Here is a 19,383-nt window from a genome sequence, read left to right as displayed (position 1 = left end):
GGGTGTAAAGTTCTGCAAATGTCTGTGAGGTCCATTTGATTCATGACCTCTGTCAGAGATATTATTTCTTTGTTTAATTTCTGTTTTGTTGACCTGTCCTTTGTTGAGAGTGGGGTGTTGAAGTCTCCCACTCTTAATGTGTGGGGATCTATATGTGGTTTAATTTTTATCAATTTTTCTTTTACAAATGTGGGTGCTCTTGTATTTGGGGCATAGATGTTCAGGATTGTGATGTCTTCCTGGTGGAATTTTCCCTTGATGAGTATCACGTGTCCTTCCTCATCTCTTTTTATTAATTTTGGTTGAAAGTCTATTTTATCAGATATTAGAATGGCTACTCCTGCTTGTTTCTTGGGTCCATTTGCTTGGAAAGTCGTCTTCCAACCTTTTACCCTCAGGTAATGTCTATCTTTGTGTCTTAGGTGTGTTTCTTGTATGCAACAGATTGCTGGGTTTTGTTTACGTATCCATTCTGTTAATCTGTGTCTTTTTACTGGAGAGTTGAGTCCATTGATGTTGAGAGAGATTAATGACCAGTGGCTGTTAGATCCTTTGATTTTGATGTTGGCTGTGTTCATAAGGTTGTGTGCTTGGTTGCTTTTTGTTTTGCTGTAGTAAGGTTAATTATTTCCTGTGTTTTCTTGACAGAAGCTAATTTTCTTGGGTTGTATTTTCCCTTCCAGTATCTTCTGTAATGCTGGATTTGTGTGTAGGTATTGTTGAAATTTTTTTTTTGTCATTGAATATCTTGTTTTCTCCGTCTATGAGGACTGAGAGTTTTGCAGGGTATAGTAGCCTGGGTTGACATCTGTGTTCTCTTAGGGTCTGCATGATATCTGTCCAGGCCCTTCTGGCTTTCATAGTTTCTGTTGAAAAGTCAGGTGTGATTCTAATGGGTTTGCCATTATATGTTACTTGGCCTTTTTCCCTTGCAGCTTTTAGTATTTTTTCTTTGTTCTGTATACTTCCTGTTTTGATTATTATGTGGCGGGAGGATTTTCTTTTCTGGTCAAATTTGTTGGGTGTTCTGTAGGCCTCATGTATCCTTATTGGCTTCTCCTTTAACTTGGGGAATTTTCTCCAATAATTTTGTTGAAAATATTTTCTGGGCCTTGGAGACGGGAGTCTTCTTTTTCCTCTATTCCTATTATTCTTAGGTTTTGTCTTTTCATATTGTCTTGGATTTCTTGGATGGTCTGTGTGAGGAATTTTTTGGATTTAACACTTTCTTTGACAGATACATCGATTTCTTCCATTGTATCTTCTACACCTGAGATTCTTTCTTCCATTTCTTGTATTCTGTTGGTTATGCTTACCTCTGTAGTTCCTGTTTTCTTCCCTAAATTCTTCCTCTCCATTATTTCCTCCATTTGTGTTTTCTTTAATTTTTCTAGTTCTATCTTCAGGTCTTGAGTTGTTTTGTTTACTTCCTTCACCTGTCTGCTTATATTTTCCTCTTTTTTTTTTAGTTCCTTCAACTCTGTCTCTTTGATTTCTTTCAGTGATTTAATTATTTTTTTCTCTGAAGGCCACAAGCTGTTTGGCTGCATCTTCCCGTATTTCTTCACGGATGGCCATAATCTGCTTGTCTTTATCTTCCTCCATTTCTTTATGGATAGCCATGATCTGTTTGGTTTTATCTTCCTCTAATTCATTACATATTTTATTTGTTTCCTCTATTATTCTCTTCATCAACATAGATGTAAGGTCATCTTCTTGATTTTCTATTATGCTGCATTTTTCATGGCTGTTCTCCCCTGGATGGCTGGGTTCTGGAGATGACATATTGCTCTGTCTTTTGTTGGTTGAGCCTTTACGCTGACCCCTACCCATTGGGCTGATTTAGGTGTTGGCTGTTAGTTTCTGTGCTTCCTGGAGTCCTGAGGTAGGGAGTATCCCCTTGGCCGGAAGATGATTTTTCCTGAAGAAATCCTTCTCTGCTTTTTGGTTATGGTCACTGTATGGCCAGTGTTTCTCAGGCGTTGCCACTGCTCACCTCAGGTTTATAGCCCTGAGTAGTAGCTGTGGTCTATGTTAGGCAGGGGGGGGGATCTCCTCTTACCCATAAAATTTCTCAAGACAGCTGCCCCACTGCTGGGTTTCTTGTTATAAATTTAGTGTGCTGCTGCTCACTAAATTTCCATGTATAGTCCTCTTGAAGAAACTGCTGGTTCCCTAGCTGCGTTGTTTTCTCCCAACAGGGAAACTCAGTCTGTTATCCTGGGGCGCACAGTTCTGTCTGGGAAAGTGGGAGGTGCACTTAGCAAGTCTCTGGGCCAGAGGCTGATTGCTCTGCTCTGGACCTGGAGAATGTGCACCTAGGTTGAGTTGGCGCCTGTGGGCACTGCTCTGGTCTGGAGGCTGGGTGCCTCACTCTGGACCAGAAGCCGTGTGTCTCTGTCTGGGATGGGGGCTGCAGGCTCCGCTCTGGTCCAGATGCTGTGGGTGCAGCCCCCCTGAAGGACCAGGGATTCCCACAGTTTTGACAGTCCAGCCAGGTACAACTGGCTGATCCCTGGCACAGTATCTGAGGGCTGCTGTAATGGCTCTCTGGCTCTTGCAGGTCCAAGGATGCACCTGTGTCCCAGTGCCCCAGGGGAACTCAACAATGGTGGCAGAGCACAGCGCTCCTGCCTGCACTAGTGTCTGCGTGTGTCCAGGAAGTGTTTTGGTGCTGGGTGTCCTAAGCGTTAGAGCTGCTGACCCCCTCCGCTGGGGGTTTCCTCCTGCCAGAGACACCCTAATCTTTTCCAGGGGATGTTTGAGTAACCTGGGGTCGGTCCCAATTTTTTCCTGCTTCGTGGGGTTATCTCTGGACTGGGAAATCCAGTCTATGGTGTTGTGGGCCCACAGTTCAGTCTGGGACCATGGCCAGATCGCGCTGGCGTGTAGCTCCGGGTTGAGGACCAAGTGCCTTGCGGAACCGGGATCTCTTCCGCGGTTTAGCTGGGTGAGTTAAAGCTGATTGAATCCCCCACCGTGGGGTATCCTCTCACCTGTGAAACACAATCACTTGTGTTTTATGGCCAAGAGTTCCGATTGCTGGTCACTGTGCCAATCCTGCTGTGCTGCTCCTCAGAATGAGAGTCCTCCCGGTGCCGCTATCTTGCCCCGCCCCCCCTGAAGGCTTTTCTTAATCTTTTTTTAATATTTTATTAATTACAATTTATTCATTTTGTATCCCCCCATAAGCCCCTCCCTCCTCCCCTCCCAATCCCACCCTCCCTTCCCTTTCTGCATGCATGCCCCTCCCCAAGTCCACTGATAGGTGAGGTTCTCCTCTCCTTTCTCATCTTCGTCTATCAGTTCACATCAAAAGTAGCTGCATTGTCCTCTACTGTGGCCTGGTAAGGCTGCTCTCCCCTCAGGGCGAGGTGATCAAAGATCAGGACAATCAGATTATGTCAGAGGCAGTCCCTCTTCCCATTACTATGGAACCCACTTGGACACTGAACTGCCATGGGCTACATCTGTGCAGGGGTTCTAGGTTATCTCCATGAATAGTCCTTGGTTGGAGTATGAGTCTCTGGGAAGTTCCCTATGTTCAAATTTTCTAGTTCTGTTGCTCTGCTTGTGGAGTTCCCGTCCCCTCCAGCTCTTACTATTTCCTACTTCTTACATAAAATTCCATTCACTCTGCCTGACAGTTGGCCATCAGGCTCAGCATCTGCTTTGAAAGTCTATACTGCTGAGGCTTTCAGAGGCCCTCGGTAGCAGGTTCCTAGGTTGTTTCCTGTTTTCTTCTTCTTCTGATGTCCATCCTCTTTGCCTTTCAGGATGGGGATTGAGCGTTTTAGTTAGGGTCCTCTCTTTTGCTTAGTTTGTTTAGATGTACCGATTTTAGTGGGTTTATCCTATGTTGTATGTTTATATGAGTGAGTATATGCCATGTGTGTCTTTTTGCTTCTGGGACAACTCACTCAGGATGATCCTTTCCAGGTCCCACCATTTACCTGCAAATTTCATGATTTCCTTATTTTTCATTGCTGAGTTTTTTATCCAGCCACTTTGCTTAAGGTGTTTATGAGCTGTAGAAGTTCTGTGGTAGAATTTTTGTCTTCACACATATATACTATCATATCGTCTGCAAATAGTGATATTTTGACTTCTTCCTTACTGAATTTTATTCCCTTGATCTTCTTTAGTTGTCTTATTGCTCTAGCAAGGACTTGAAGAGCTACGTTGAAGATATATCGAGAGATTGGGCAGCCAAGCATTGCCAGTGAATTCATTGGGATTGATTTAAGTTTTCTTTCCATTGAGTTTGATGTTGGCTATAGGCTTGCTGTATATTGCCTTTACTATATTTAGGTAAGTGCCTTGTATCCCTGATATCCCTGAAACTTTAAACATGAATGAACGCTGGATTTTATCAAATTATTTTTCAGCATCTAAGGAGCTGTTGATCTTGTGCTTTTTTTTTTCTTACAGGTTATTTATATAGTGGATTACATTGATGCATTTCTGTATGCTGAATCACCCCTGCATGCCTGGGATGAAACCTACTTGGTCATAATGGATGATATCTTTGAAGTGTTCTTGTATTTGGTTTGTATTTTGTTGAATATTTTTGCATCAGTGTTAGTAAGGGAAATTGGCCTGAATTTCTCTTCTTTGTTGGGTCTTTCTGAGGTTTAGGTATCAAGGTGACTGTGGCTTCATAGAATGAGTTTGGTAACATGGCTTCATAGAATGAGTTTAGTAATGCTCCTTCTGTTTCTATTTTGTGGATTATTTTGAAGCATACTGGCATTAGCTCTTCTTTAAAGGTATGGTAGAATTTTGTGTGCTGAAACCATCTGGCCCTGGGCTTTTATTGGATGGGAGACTTTTGATGACAGCTTCTATTTCCTTACAGGATATAGGACTATTTAATTTATTTACCTGGTCTGGATTCAGCTTTGGTAAGTGTAATTAATCAAGACAATTGTCCATTTCATTTAGATTTTCAAATTTTGTGGCGTGTAAGCTTTTGAAGTAAGACCTAATGAATTTTTGGATTTCTTCAGTATCTGTTGTGATGTCCCACTTTTCATTTCTGATGTTGTGGATTTGGATAGTGTCTCCTTGCCTTTTAGTTAGTTTGTCTAAGGGTTTGTCTATCTTGTTGATTTTCTCAAAGAACCAGCTCTTGTTTTCATTTTTTAATTGTTTTTTGTTTGTTTCTAATTTATTGATTTTGGCCCTGGTTTTGACAATTTCCAGTCATCTACTCCTCTCCTCGTGGGTGTGTCTGCTTCTTTTTTTCCCCTAGGGCTTTCAGGTAAGCTGTGAAATTGCTTATATGAGATGTTAGGAATTTCTTCATGAAAGCACTTAGTGCTATGAACTTTCCTGTCCCATAAGTTTGAATGTGCTGTGCCTTCATTTTCATTGCATTCTAGGAAGTCTTTAATTTCTTTCTTTATTTCTTTCCTCACCCAGTCATCAATTAGTAGAGAGTTGTTCAGTTTCCAGGTATGTATAGGCTTTTTGCTATTTCTGTTGTTGTTGAGGTCCAGCTTTAGTCCATAGTGGTATTGCTGCTTTCAGTGATGAAATAGACACACAAAAACATGAAATAGCTTAGTCAGTTATACAAAACTATTTTGTTACAGAACTAGAATAGGAATAGAGCCAGTTCAGCTCCAGGAGCTATCATTTGCTTATTTCTAATATTTCTCTGTTATGCAACTGGGATAACCTGAGACAATGTAAAGCTTATCATATAATTCCACTACCACAATTCTTTTTTTAACTTTTTAAATTTGTGTATGTGTGTGCCTGCTTGTCTACATGTATAAGATGTGGATTTAGACTCTCAACGAGGCCAGAAGAGCTTTTCCAAATGCCTGCAAATGGAGTTACAGAAAGAACAACAAGTGGTTATAACCATTGAGCATGACCCCAGCCCTCCAAAAATGTTCTTTATTTCATTAAAAACCCTTACTAAGTTTAGGAAAATAAAATACAAAGCTTAGTTAATAACCAACAAAGTGTTTCAAATTCTGATCCCTACCTATCTCCATCATATTTTACATCTTAGTTGCACTGACCTAGTCCCTATGCCATGGCTGTCACAAAAGCTAATTCTTTTGTCTCCTTTTTCCACCTGATTAAGTGCAATTTATGAGTCATGTATCAGTTCAAGCATCACTGCCTCTCAAAAGTTATCTCTTATCCCTGTTATGTATCATTGAATTTGGCACAGATACAAGTTTGCCTTTTTTGTGCTTTTATTAGTTATGACCATCAATTCTATTAGACTTCAATGGAGGACTATGACCACATTTTTTTTTTCCTTTTACTCTTTAATATTAGGACTTAGCATAGAACCTGATTCAATGATATGTCTTATAAATAAGTATTTGAGGTATGGGAGGAACAAAGAAGAATGGCGAGGAAATGTAAGAGCAAAGGTAAGTAACAAAGGAAAAATAATAAGATATGAAAGTAAGTGAGAAAAAGAATTATTAAACCCATGATTCTCTGACACCAGAGAGTGCTTTATAATTTGCTATGATATTATTTGGAAATTTAAAAAGATATGAATAGCCTCATTGGAAAGTTCATAAAATATTTCTTGAGTGTCTACAATGTGACAAACACTGTGCTAGGATAAACGGTGATATGTGTATGTGAGTGTATATATAAATATATCTGCATAAATATGTATATCTTATAAATAGGTTAATAATAATCTCTAGACACTAAGATTATACATGTTTGAAAATATTTTTCCATAGAGAAAACAATGAAGCTCTAATAAAACATATAGCCTAAATAATTGATGGACTCTATAGAACAAGAAAGTGATTTTTGAAGATTTCACAGTCCCCTTACTCAATGATAATTTCTGTTGCTGCTTCTGGAAAAAACAGCATAAATATTTCATGAGGTTCAAGGAAAAGATTATCAAAGAAGGTGTTAAAAACCTTTTCTAAAACTTATGTGAGGTTTTTGTTTTGTTTTGTTTTGTTTTGTTTTGTTTTGTTTTGTTTTTAATGATAATACAGATATGGCTCTCTGGTCTTAGGGCACCAGAATAATTTTTCCTGTTTTATTTGTTTGGTTTTTTGAGGGGGGTGTCTAAAATCCTCCTCTTCCCCTTTTAAAAAATGTGTAAAACATCACACAGAGAATTCACATATATCTTTCACCCAGCTTCTCCAAGTCCTTCCATAATCAAGGGATATTTATGAAAATAAATAAATTAATATGAATACAATGTTATTAACTATAGACTTTCTCTAGCTTACATTTTCATTAATTTCTTTTTCTGTATTAAAATGCAAGCCAGGATCTCATACTTCATTGAGTTGGTGTGTCTTAATGACCTTTTGTTGTCTATGAAAGCTACTTGGTATTTTGTCTTTTATGACTGTGACACTTTTGGAAAGTGCTAGGAAGGTATTTTCTCAAGTTATAGCCAGACAAAAGTTCCCTGGTCTCTTTCCATTGTAAGAGAAAAAAAATGAATTTCTGAATATAATGCAATTTCAGGTGCAACACTTCAGAAAGAACATACTAACTTGCTTACAATATTAAATTGTTTTCAAGATGATTTCCTGACAAAATGAATGTCTACCAGGTTTCCACACTGTTACTGTGCTTATCCTTTATTTAGGCATAGGAAGTTTGGGAACATTTGAATATTGCACCACTTCTTAAACTTTTGCCTTTTAATTTCAAGGTTTTCTATTGGACTTTTGTTGCCTTCATTAAGCAGAAAGATACACATGATATATACTCACTTATAAGTGGAGATTAGACATAAGATAAACATACTAAAATCTGTAAACCTAAAGAAGCTAATCAAGAAGGAGGACCCTGGGTAAGATGCTCAATCCTCATTCAGAAAGGCAAACAAGGTAGACATCGGAAGAGGGTGAAAACAAGAAACAGGAGAGGAGCCTACCACAGAGGACCTCTGAAAGGCTCTACCCTGCAGAGTATCAAAGCAGATACTGAGACTTATAGCCAAACTTTGGGCAGAGTGCAGGGAATCTTATGAAAGAAGGGGGACATAAGTAAGACCTAGAAAAGACAGGAGCTTTACAAGGAGAGCAACAGAACCAAAATATCTGAGCACAGGGGTCTTTTCTGAGACTGATACTCCAACCAATGACCATTCAAGGACATATCCTAGAACCCCTGCACAGATGTAGCCCATGGAATTTCAGTATCCAAGTGGGTTCCATAGTAATGGGAACAGGGCCTGTCTCTGACATGAACTGTTTGGCCTGCTCTTTGATCACCTAGCCCTGAGCAGGGAGCAGCCTTACCAGGCCACAGAGGAAGACAATGCAGCCACTCCTGATGAGACCTGATAGACTAGGATCAGAAGAAAGGAGAGGAAAACCTCCCCTATCAGTGGACTGGGGGAGGGGCTTAGGTGGAGGAGGAGGAGGAAGGGTGGGATTGGGAGGGCAGGAGGCTGGAGGGAGGGAGCTACAGAGGGATACAAAGTGAATAAACTGTAATTAATATAAATAAAAATAAATATAAATAAATGTATATATTTTATTGAAAAAAAAACATCCAATGAAGGCACAATCACCAAAAAGAAGAGAAAATGCTGTCCATCAATGACTGGCAGAAAGTTCAGCACAAGGATATCCATAATTGTTATTACTCATGGTATAGGGATTGCAGAGCACATTCAGGCAGTGATAAATATTGAGAACAGGCTCCCACGAATCTAATCTATACAACCCTTCACCAATGTAGATTTTTCTTTACACAATTCAAGAAAGTTACTATAAGAAACTGCTATGAAGTCCAAATCAATAATCATTTCCTACTCTCATTACCACATATCATATCCTATCTCTTCTTCTGTATATACTTTCAGGAAGACTTAGTACATTGCGAAATTTTTCTCAGATGTTTCTAGAATTATTATTGAACCACACATACTGACATTCAAATCTAGAATTAAGTATCTATTCCCTGAAGTTCACTAAGTCTCAGTTTTCTTCCTTTTAGTAAAAGATCTTCTATTTAACAGAGTAGAATCCTAGATACTGACCAGTCTCATGCCCTCTGTATGAAGGGGGTAGGGGATGGGAGAGGAGAAGAGAGAAGAAAGAGACAGAGAGAGACACAGATAGAAACAAACAAACAGAGAAGGAGAGGGAGGCTTGTGTCATTTGATTTGCTTTTTGTGATGCTACATGGACATAAATGATGTATATCACATCCTGGACACTGTGAAGAAACTGATGTGTGCCAGCTCCATTGCTCCTAACATAAGTACTCTGTGCTTGAATTAGTGCTTTGCAGACCTGGCTCAAATCATTCACCTGTGTCCTCCAATGTTGGGGATAAAAGCATAGGGTACCACACCCCTCATTTACCAAATATCTAATAGACCAAATATCTAATAGAGAGACAGAGAGACAGAAAAAGGCAGAGAAACAAAGAGAAGGAGCAATATAAATAAATGTTTCCATTTTATTTTCCTTGCCATTAAACTAGAATTCTAGTTTTAATATATAAATGGTCATTTTTTATTGTCGGATCATTATTTTACTATTCAAAATGTGGGGAATTCTTTGGAATATAGGAACAGATGTGTTGCCTGAACACCAAGTGAATTTTTATTAACTATAAGTCACATCAGGTTCTCTTTCATTTGTCTCTTAAATACTTAATCACAGCTTTATCTAACCCTGCTTCTATCTCCAGTCTTTGGGTGGTAATTTCTTTTCAATTTGTTCCAGATTCTTATCACAGTGAAACAGCAGCCAGGGTCAAGCTACCACTTCAGAGTAAATATAACATTTTATAGTAGTTTGACCAAAGAGAGCCTGAAAGTTTTAGCTAGTAGCTTGAAGTACTTCAGATGTCACTTGAATTACAGCCTTTGTGGATCTTGTGTCTAAAGAAATCTGTCAGATTGTCTCATTTCTAAGATTTATTTTTCCTAAGGGGAGAGAAGGAAGAGACAGACAGCCACCAAGGGTGGCTACCTCAAAATAAATGTTAAAAGGTTTTTCAATCATTTATATTTTTCATATAACTTTCATTGCTTCTGTTATTTTGATTCTTTTACCTAGAAAATATTCACGGGGCCACTTTGCTTTTTGTAATTTTATTTCCCCTCACAACCCTGTGTGTGTATATATGTGTCTATCTGTGTATGCCACATGTATGTGGATGTCCAAAAACTAAAGATCTACTATATTATCTGCTTGCACATCATGACAAAAATAATATATGTGTTGTAATTTTAAATTTAATTCTATAACTCTCAAGGTACCACTTTTAGATTTCTTCCATTCATGTGAGCTATAGGAAAGATTATCTTAAGTATCTTAGAGCAATGATTGTCAAAGTTACCTTCTAGACCAGTAGTTACCAACAATATTTGAGAACTGGCTGATATGCACAGTCTTGGGATTACCTCACACATGAATCAGAAACTTGGGATTTGGCTCCACAAGCTGGGTTTTAGCAAATCCTCCAGAGGATTCTGATGCAGGTTCGTCTGATTATATCTATCTTTATTGGTATTGTGAAGATGAGGTAGTATGTGTGCTTCAGCATTTTCAGGGAATTGGCTCAAAAGTTTCTCCATCTTCAGCTATCTCAGCCCTTTATCTAAATGGTAAAGTAACTACATATACACTATGAATAATCTCCAATTACTTTAACATAGATATTAGAAGGTATTTTAGGAGTCAATAATGAAGTAAAAGGTCTATACTCCACACATTAAGTACTGAATTCATGGACACAAAACCTATGGATACAAAGAAGTAGCTGTATTTAAAGGTGGTGATGGTGGTGTTGATATCTGCTATTTCATAAACTATCAGCATTACACAGGTTTATACTAATAATCTCTTTAACACTGATTCCATTATTTCATAGCAGCTATAACGAGAATTGTTATTACTATCCCAACTTCCGGATGTGGAGATGGCCCACTGCATACTAGCAATTGGAAATTGAATGGGTAACACCTATAACAATATCTCAAAAGCTTATCTAGGGGGCTTGTGATAGCTGGAGTGATAATGTTCTCCATAATCTCATCTATTTAACCACATGTTCCCCAGTTAATGGCACTGTTTGGGGAACTTTAGGAGGTGTGGTCTTAAGTGAAGGAACTACATCACTGGTGGAAGACTTTGAGAGCTTAAGCCCTTTCCTTCCTTGTAGTTTAATCTCTCTTATTCATGCTGCAGTTCACGATATTATCTTTTACCTATCTTCTCCTGTGCCTATACATGCTGCTGCTACCATGCTTTTGGGTCACCATGGACTCTAACCTTCTAGAACCATAATCCTAAGTAAACTATTTCTTCTATAATTTGAGTTTGTCATGATGTTTCACCATAGCAACAGAAAATAAACTAATAAAGTGGTGAAGAAATAACTCAGTGGTCATGAACACTTCCAGAGCAACTAAGTTCAACTCCCAGAACAAAAGTCAGGCAGCTCCCAAGCACTTGTGACATCAGCTTTAGGGGCTCCAAGTAGCTCATCTATCCTCCAGGGGCGTCTGAACAAACATGGAATAGACTCACATAGATACACATATACATAGAAATTTTAAAATCTTAATCTAGATATGAATCAAATTTAAAAAAGTATAATTTTTGAACTATGAATCAACTATAACTGCTTTCCATGTTATATATTTTTTCTTCAAAAAGAGTAGTTTTTAACACTTGACTTTTCAATATTTCTGCCCACCAGCCTGTCAAACAGTTTTACTCATCTGTAAATAAATGTGTGTAGGTACACTTTAGAGTTCAGAAACTTGGTGTAATTATTTAGTCAACTGAATTTTTTTTTTTGAAATGCAAATAATGACCCCTTACTTGTCAAGTATCTGTTGTTCTTATAACTTAGCATTGCTTTAGAATAGTTAACTAATTATGAAAGGCTAAAAAAGAATATTCTAGAATGGATTAATTTTCCTTATCCTGGCACAAGAGAACTACATAAAACTCCCCCAGAAATTAAGTTTCCACATAGGCATCAATACCTTATAAGCATTTAACCATTTGGAGTACAAAAAGTTCAGGAAGATTATTTCTTTAAGGATTTATTTTGTTGTGGCTGAATGCAGGTTTGTCTTCCAGAAAAAAAATAAGGAGAACAAAGACAAATTCTTAAATATTTCAGGGAAAAAGGGGTAAATCTCTACCCCTCCCAAGCTTCCTAATATCACTAATGCTCTAATGGTCCATGATGATGTGAGATGTTAACTTAAAAGACTGGATTAGTTATAATCATGCTAATTACCCTGAAGAAAACCTTTCTCTTAAGATTATACAGGCTACAGAGCAAAATGGGTAAGGGCAACATAACTCTTAAGAGACTCTATTCACAAAGCAGAGGCTAGTATAAACCCAGCATTATTCTTTCTGGGCAAATTCTCTAGTGTGACCTCAGTGGAATGGGTATAGATTTGTATAATGATTCATTTCCTTAGAGCAAATCAAAGGTTGGGAACCATTACATCAGTTCAGACAACATGATTGCAAAGATTAATGGGCCAGGTATCATTACTTTCAAATAGGGGAGAGTCATGCCAAGGTCACCACAAGATTTAATAAGGAAAGGATGTTTACTCATTGGAGCTGTTGACTTGCATTTCAGGCTGACATAATAAAAGGAAACCAATTGAACATCACTAAATAATAATCTTTCCAGCAAGATACCTTTATGTTAAGTAATATAATCAAATAAATCAGGGAACAGATGAGATTTATAATAGACCTGCTGGTTTATATCCATTGGCAAAGACCATGGTGTCTAAACCCTTTCAGTAATGAAGAGCTATATCTCCACTGTGTTGCCAAAGAAGGAAAACAAAAGTAACAAAAAGGAAAAATGGACATTTTTGCTTCAGAGTCCTGGCTGCAAGTCTTTTAGTAAGTACTATATTGACAAATTGATTGGGCTGCATAATACAGTATTAAAATGGCCTCTGGGACTTAGGTGGGAGGGAGATGGAGGACTTAACCCTAACAACATTGAGTAAATATCAATCAGCATGTAAGTATCCATCCAGAACAACCTCACAGTGATATAAATGGCTTTCCACAGAGACATCCTTCTCTGAGAATTGACTGATTTGCTACGCTTAGAATAAAAAAGCAAGCTCCCAACTAAATGTATAGGAGATGAAGTTTACAATTTTCCAAAGATGGTGAAAAGTAAACCAGGGAAAACACACAAATATTTTGTGAATGAATATGTTAATATTTGGAATGTTGCTAGCTCCAATTAACAACACAAATTGCCAGTCCATTATTGCCTACCCCAAAACAGGTGCTATAACTCAGTGCTTCTTTAAGAAAATACCCAACTCATAGCTTGCAAAAACAAGGCTGTGGTTTTAGTGGCTTGAATAAGATAGTGAAATACTCAGAATTTTTTTAAAAAATCACAAATAGAATTTTTAGAGAGAGGACTCTAGTCTCTGAATGTTTTCATAAAATTGACTAAGTCTCAAGGTAAGTGCAGGAAACTACTGCATTTCAGAGTGTAGTTGGGGAACTTTTTCATAAAGAAATCTCCCTATTCTGGGCATGATGGTGCAAATCTGTATAATCCCAACACTTACTTGGGAGGCTGAGGCAGTAAGAGCATGAGTTTAAGGCTAGCCTGGGTGACAAGATAGTCTTCTTTAGACAAACAAAATCTGACTGTTGTTGTTTTCTAAACTCTTAATCTCTGAATCTGGAATAGTAAAAATATCTTCATAACTATTTGTTGCAGAGTTTGACTTGGAATGGTTCCCAGTTTATAATATAAAAAAGAATATCAAAATGGGAAAGGGTCAGCAAAAGAAAAAAGAACAAAAGAGAAAGAAAGAAAGAAAGAAGACACCTAACCTCTGACTGCTACAAGGTTTTAGAATTCATTCATTTATATTTGATCTGCAATTTCCAAGTAAACTCTCAAAAGGAGTACTTGTTGGAACCTTTTATTTGTGAGAGACAACTAATAGAAACACAAGCAATATGAGTAACTGCAATAGTTTTGGGGCCATTACAAATTTTTGGAATTACGTTGAAGATAGGATTAATGTTGCAGAGTGAAAGGAAAAATTGTGTGGCTCCGGTAGTTACAAGTGGTTGAGTGGCCCTAGGTATCACCCTGAGCATGGAGAATTAATTCTCATCTAAACACCAGAATGTTGTTTTCAACCTGATCCATTTACTTGCAGCTACACTCATCTTATTCTTATTGATTGTCTGGGAAACATAATCAATCTAAATAAGAAGGAAATTGAAGTACACAATCTTGGTGACAACTGAAGCAAATAAGCACCTTGAGATTAAGTGGATTGCATGACCAAATATGTTCATAAGAGGGAAAGAGTGGTTCCTGGAAGTCAGAATACACAGGCAAAACACAATATCCATAGAAGCCTGGAGGACAGCAACATCTAATTATTTTTACACTCCCTGTGGTATTTCTAATAATCAAAGAAAACAATTTCATTTGATATGTCTATTTAATGTACTTCTTTGACTTCCTTTTTTTCTTAATGTCTACTTCATCCCTTTATATCAATATTTTCATTTTCTTCTAAGGAAACTTCAACCTTGTCAAGACTTCATTTATGACAACACAGATCCCATATAGTTTTGCTCAGTCAGAATTTAAGATTATTGACCTATTTTTCTTTTCTTTTCCTGTCTTTTCTTTTCTTCCTCTCTGTCCTTCCATCCTGCCTTCCTTCCTTCCTTCTTTCTTTCTTTCTTTTTTTTTTTTGATATTGACCAGGACTTACTAATTATTAAAATTTCCATTCCCGAATTCTATGGAAACTCATGCATACTTTGGAATATTCTGACACTGTGAATTAAATACTCATAATACCACATATTATGTCACATATTTTTCTTATGCTTCACTAAATTATATTTCCTACACTCGAATTCATTGGCTTCATTCATTTGATGTATTTCCACTAGTAACATGATCAACAAGTAGAATTACATCTCATATAAAGTCAGAATTCTAACACCATGTGTAATCTAAAGACATGCTTCATCCTCTATCTGAGAGAATAGTAAGATTCAGCAACACTGCAAGTAAATCCTTCAAAGTAATAGCCGTAATAAATAAATAAATAATTAATTAAATAAATAAATAGACAAATAAATAAATAAATAAAATAAAACACTTCAAGGGAAACAAGTAATTTAGGTAATGCACTTCTACTTCTCCAGCACCTTTGTTAAACGGCATGACAAAAACATTCTTCCTTAATATTGAACACTAATTAAAACAAATACTAGATGCTCTCTCCAGCACACTTTATGGCCTTTCTACTATAGTAAAATCCATAGTTTGATTCTACAAGCAATAGCTCACTCTTCATGGTCTAACAGAGTTAGGAGACCTAACAATGGTCTGAATGGCTACTTCAATGCATTCTGTTAGAATCCATTCATGTGTGCAACTGTCAATCTCCTCTTCTTTGAAGACTTCTGAGCCTTTTGAGAGGTGTGAATATGTAAGTACCACTTAAGGCTGTTGCTCATCCATTTTTTTCTTGTTCTAGTTATGGTAAGTAGGAAATAAAATTAACTAATGACTGGATAAAGAAAATGTTCTACATATACACAATTGAATTTATTCATGCATCAAGCAGAAGGGTATTAAAGCAGATGATGAGACTCATAGCCAAACTTTGGGCAGAGTGCAGGGAATCTTTAGAAAGAAGGGGGAAATAGAAAGACCTGGAAGGGACAGGAGCTCTACAAGGAGAGCTACAGAACCAAATAATTAGGACACAGGGGTGTTTTCTGAGACTGATACTCTAACAAAGGACCATTCATGGAGATAACCTAGAACCCCTGCACAGATGTAGCCCATGGCAGCTCAGTGTCCAAGTGAGTTCCCTAGTAAAGAGAGCAGGAGCTGTCTCTGACATGAACTCAGAGTCTGACTCTTTGATCACCTCCCCCTGAGTGGAGAGCATCCTGACTAGGCCACAGAGGACACTATGAAACACAGTCCTGATAAGACCTGATATTACAGGGTCAGATGGAAGAGGAGGAGGACCTCCCATATCAGTGGACTGGGAAAGGACATGGGAGGAGATGAGGGAGGGAGGGCGGTTGAGATTGGGAGGGGATGAAGGTGGGGCAACATCTAGGATACAAAGTGAATAAATTATACAACATAAAAATTATATTAAGAAAAGAAAAATCAAAATCATGAATTTTGGAGGAAATGGTTAGAACTGAAAATATTGTATAAGTGAGATAATGCATGAGCAGAAAGACAAAAGCCATGTATTCTTTCTTATATGCAGGGCCTAGACTCTAATTTTCACATATATTTAATTCATATGGGAATGAATGTATATAGAAGCCAGGAAACTAGAAATGGGCCAAAGAGAGAGGGGGAAAGAAGCATTAAGGAAGGGGGGCAGAGAAACAAATACTATATTTAAAGACAAAAAAAGAGGAATACTGGAACTCAAAATGTTTAAAAGGGAACAAGGCAGAGAATGTAAGAGGAAGAAGAGATTTTCTTCTTCCAAAGCTAAGTACATATGAAGAAGGAAACCTGCTACTTTGTAAGATAAATAAAAACAAAATTTCCAACAACTTTGGACAGAAGTAGCCTGCATGAATAGATAAAGCAGCTGTGAGAAATTATAGGGTTATGAAACAAAAAAGTGACAGAGTTGGGTAGCTCCATACAGGTTTTCAAAAAGTACAGCTATTAAGCCTAACTCTTAAACTTTTATATAAAAAGTTATTTTTACTGATATTAGTTGCCCATGAGAAGAAGATGGTAAGATTCTATAGTTGAAAGCCCTGCCCCACATGCTTTGAAACTAATGTAGATCTGTGGTGGAATCTTCCTCCTTGATGGACAGCTCTCACAAAGCCATATGGTACTATGTATTCAAGTAAGGAACACCACCAATATTGCTCAGCTCTGGACTCTGAGTGATACACAGATGTTACCACTAATGCCAAAGTACTAAATAATGTAATCAATAATTTATAGGATTTGAGGAATGTTCCACAGCAGCAAAATTGTCATATGGTCATATAAACCTACCTAGAGTTCATGGCTGTTGTGATACTTGGTTGTTTTTTGGTTTGTTTGTTTGTTTTTAGATTTGGGTTTGGGAGTGTTATTTTTATTTGTTTTTTGTTGTTTTTTTTTTCAGATTGATACAAGCCAGGTACTATGGGAAGAGGGTACCTCAATTGAAAAAATTAATTCCATCCTGAGAACTACAGAAGCCTGGGATCCCAAATATCAACCCCAAAACACTGCTCCAAGGGGCAACCACTTATCCATAACAATATTGACCAAACCACAGGGCAACCAGGTTACAGCAGCAGCTCACTAAATTTACAGCAAGAAACCCAGAACCAGGGAAGCTGTCTCCAGGTCTTCTCTGGGTGAGAGGAGAGCCCTCTCTACTTACAAGGACTACAGTTACCACTCAGGTCTGTACACCTAAGGTGAGCTGTAGCAACTCCTGAAAAACACCGGTCAGTGACCATACCCATAAAGCTGAGGAGGCTACCTTCAGAAAAAACAAACAAACAAACAAACAAACAAACAAAAACAAACATGTTCCTGCCAAGGGTATTCTCTCCACCACAGAATTCCAGGAACCACCAGAAACTAACTTCAAAAACCTAAGATAGCCCAATGGGTAGAGGACAGCGTAAAAGTTCAACCAACAAAAGCCAGAGCAATATGGCAACTCCAGAACCCAGTTATCCAGGGGCAAATAGCCCTAGACACCCCAGCATAATTCAAATTCAAAAAGAAGATCAAACATCTATGCTCATGAAGAGGATAAGAGGAAACAAATAAAATGCGTAAAGAACTAGAGGAAGATAAAGTCAAACAGATTATGATCATCTGTAAAGAAATAGAACAAGATAAAAGCAAGCAGATAATGGCCATCCTTAAAGAAATAGAAGAATATAAAGAAAAACAGATTATGGCCATCTATAAAGAAATAAAGGAAGTTTCAGCCAAACAGTTTATGGCCTTTAGAGAGGAAATACTTAAATCACTGAAAGAAATAAAAGAAACAGAGGAATGATCAAACAAACAGCTGAAGGAATTGAAGGAAAATACAGTCACACAGGTGAAGGAAATCAACAAAATGGCTCAAGATCTGAAGATAGAATTGGAAAAATTAAAAAAAAAAACCAAATGGAGGAGATTGTGGAGAGAAAGAACTTAGGGAAGAAAACAGGAACTACAGAGGTAAGCATAACCAAGAGACTATAAGAGATGGAAGAAAGAACCTCAGGTATGGAAGGAACAATGGAAGAAATCAATGTAGCTGTCAAAGAAAATGTTAAATCTAAAAAATTCCTGACACTGACCAAGAAATTCAAGAAAACATAAAAAGACAAAACCTAAGAATAATAGGAATAGAGGAAAAAGAAGACTCCCTTCTCCAAGGCCCAGAAAATATTTTCAACAAAATCATTGAAGAAAATTTCCCCAAGTTAAAGGAGAGGCCAATAAGAATACAAGAGGCCTACAGAACACCTAATAAACTAGACCAGAAAAAAAAATCCTGCCACACAATAATCAAAACAGTAAGTATACAAAACAAAGAAAACATACTAAAAGCTGCAAGGGGAAAAGGCCAAGTAACATATAATGGCAAACCCATCAGAATCACACCTGACTTCTCAACAGAGACTATGAAAGCCAGAAGGGCCTGGAAGGATATCATGCAGACCCTAAGAGAACACAGATGTCAGCCCAGGCTACTATACCCAGCAAAACTCTCAGTCTTCATAGATGGAGAAAACAAGATATTCAATGACAAAAACAAATTTCAACAATACCTACACATAAATCCAGTGTTACAAAAGATACTAGAAGGAAAAATACAACCCAAGAAAACTAGCTACTTCCAAGAGAACACAGGAAATATTTAACCTTACTACAGTAAAACAAAAAGCAACCAAACACACAACTTTATGACCACAGCCAACATCAAAATCAAAGGATATAGCAGCCACTGGTCATTAATCTCTCTCAAAATCAATGGACTCAATTCTCCAATAAAAAGTCATAGACTATCTGAATGTATGTGTAAACAAGACCCAGAAATCTGTTGCATACAAGAAACAAACCTAAGTCAAAAGATGGAAATTGCCTGAGGGTAAAGGGCTGGAAGACAGCTTCAAGCCATCTGGACTCAAGAATCAAGCAGGAGTAGCCATTCTAATATTTGATAAAATAGTCTTTCAACCAAAATTAATCAAAAGAGATGGGAAAGGACACTTCATACTCATCAAGGGAAAATTCCACCATGAAGACATCACAATCCTGAACATCTATGCCACAAGTACAAGGACACCCATATTTGTAAAAGAAACATTGATAAAACTTAAACCACACATAGATCCCCACGCA

The sequence above is a fragment of the Psammomys obesus genome, unplaced genomic scaffold, assembly GCF_907164565.1.
Source record: "Psammomys obesus unplaced genomic scaffold, mPsaObe1.curated_primary_1811, whole genome shotgun sequence".
Classification (NCBI taxonomy): Eukaryota; Metazoa; Chordata; class Mammalia; order Rodentia; family Muridae; genus Psammomys; species Psammomys obesus.
Note: the sequence above shows the minus strand (reverse complement) of the source record.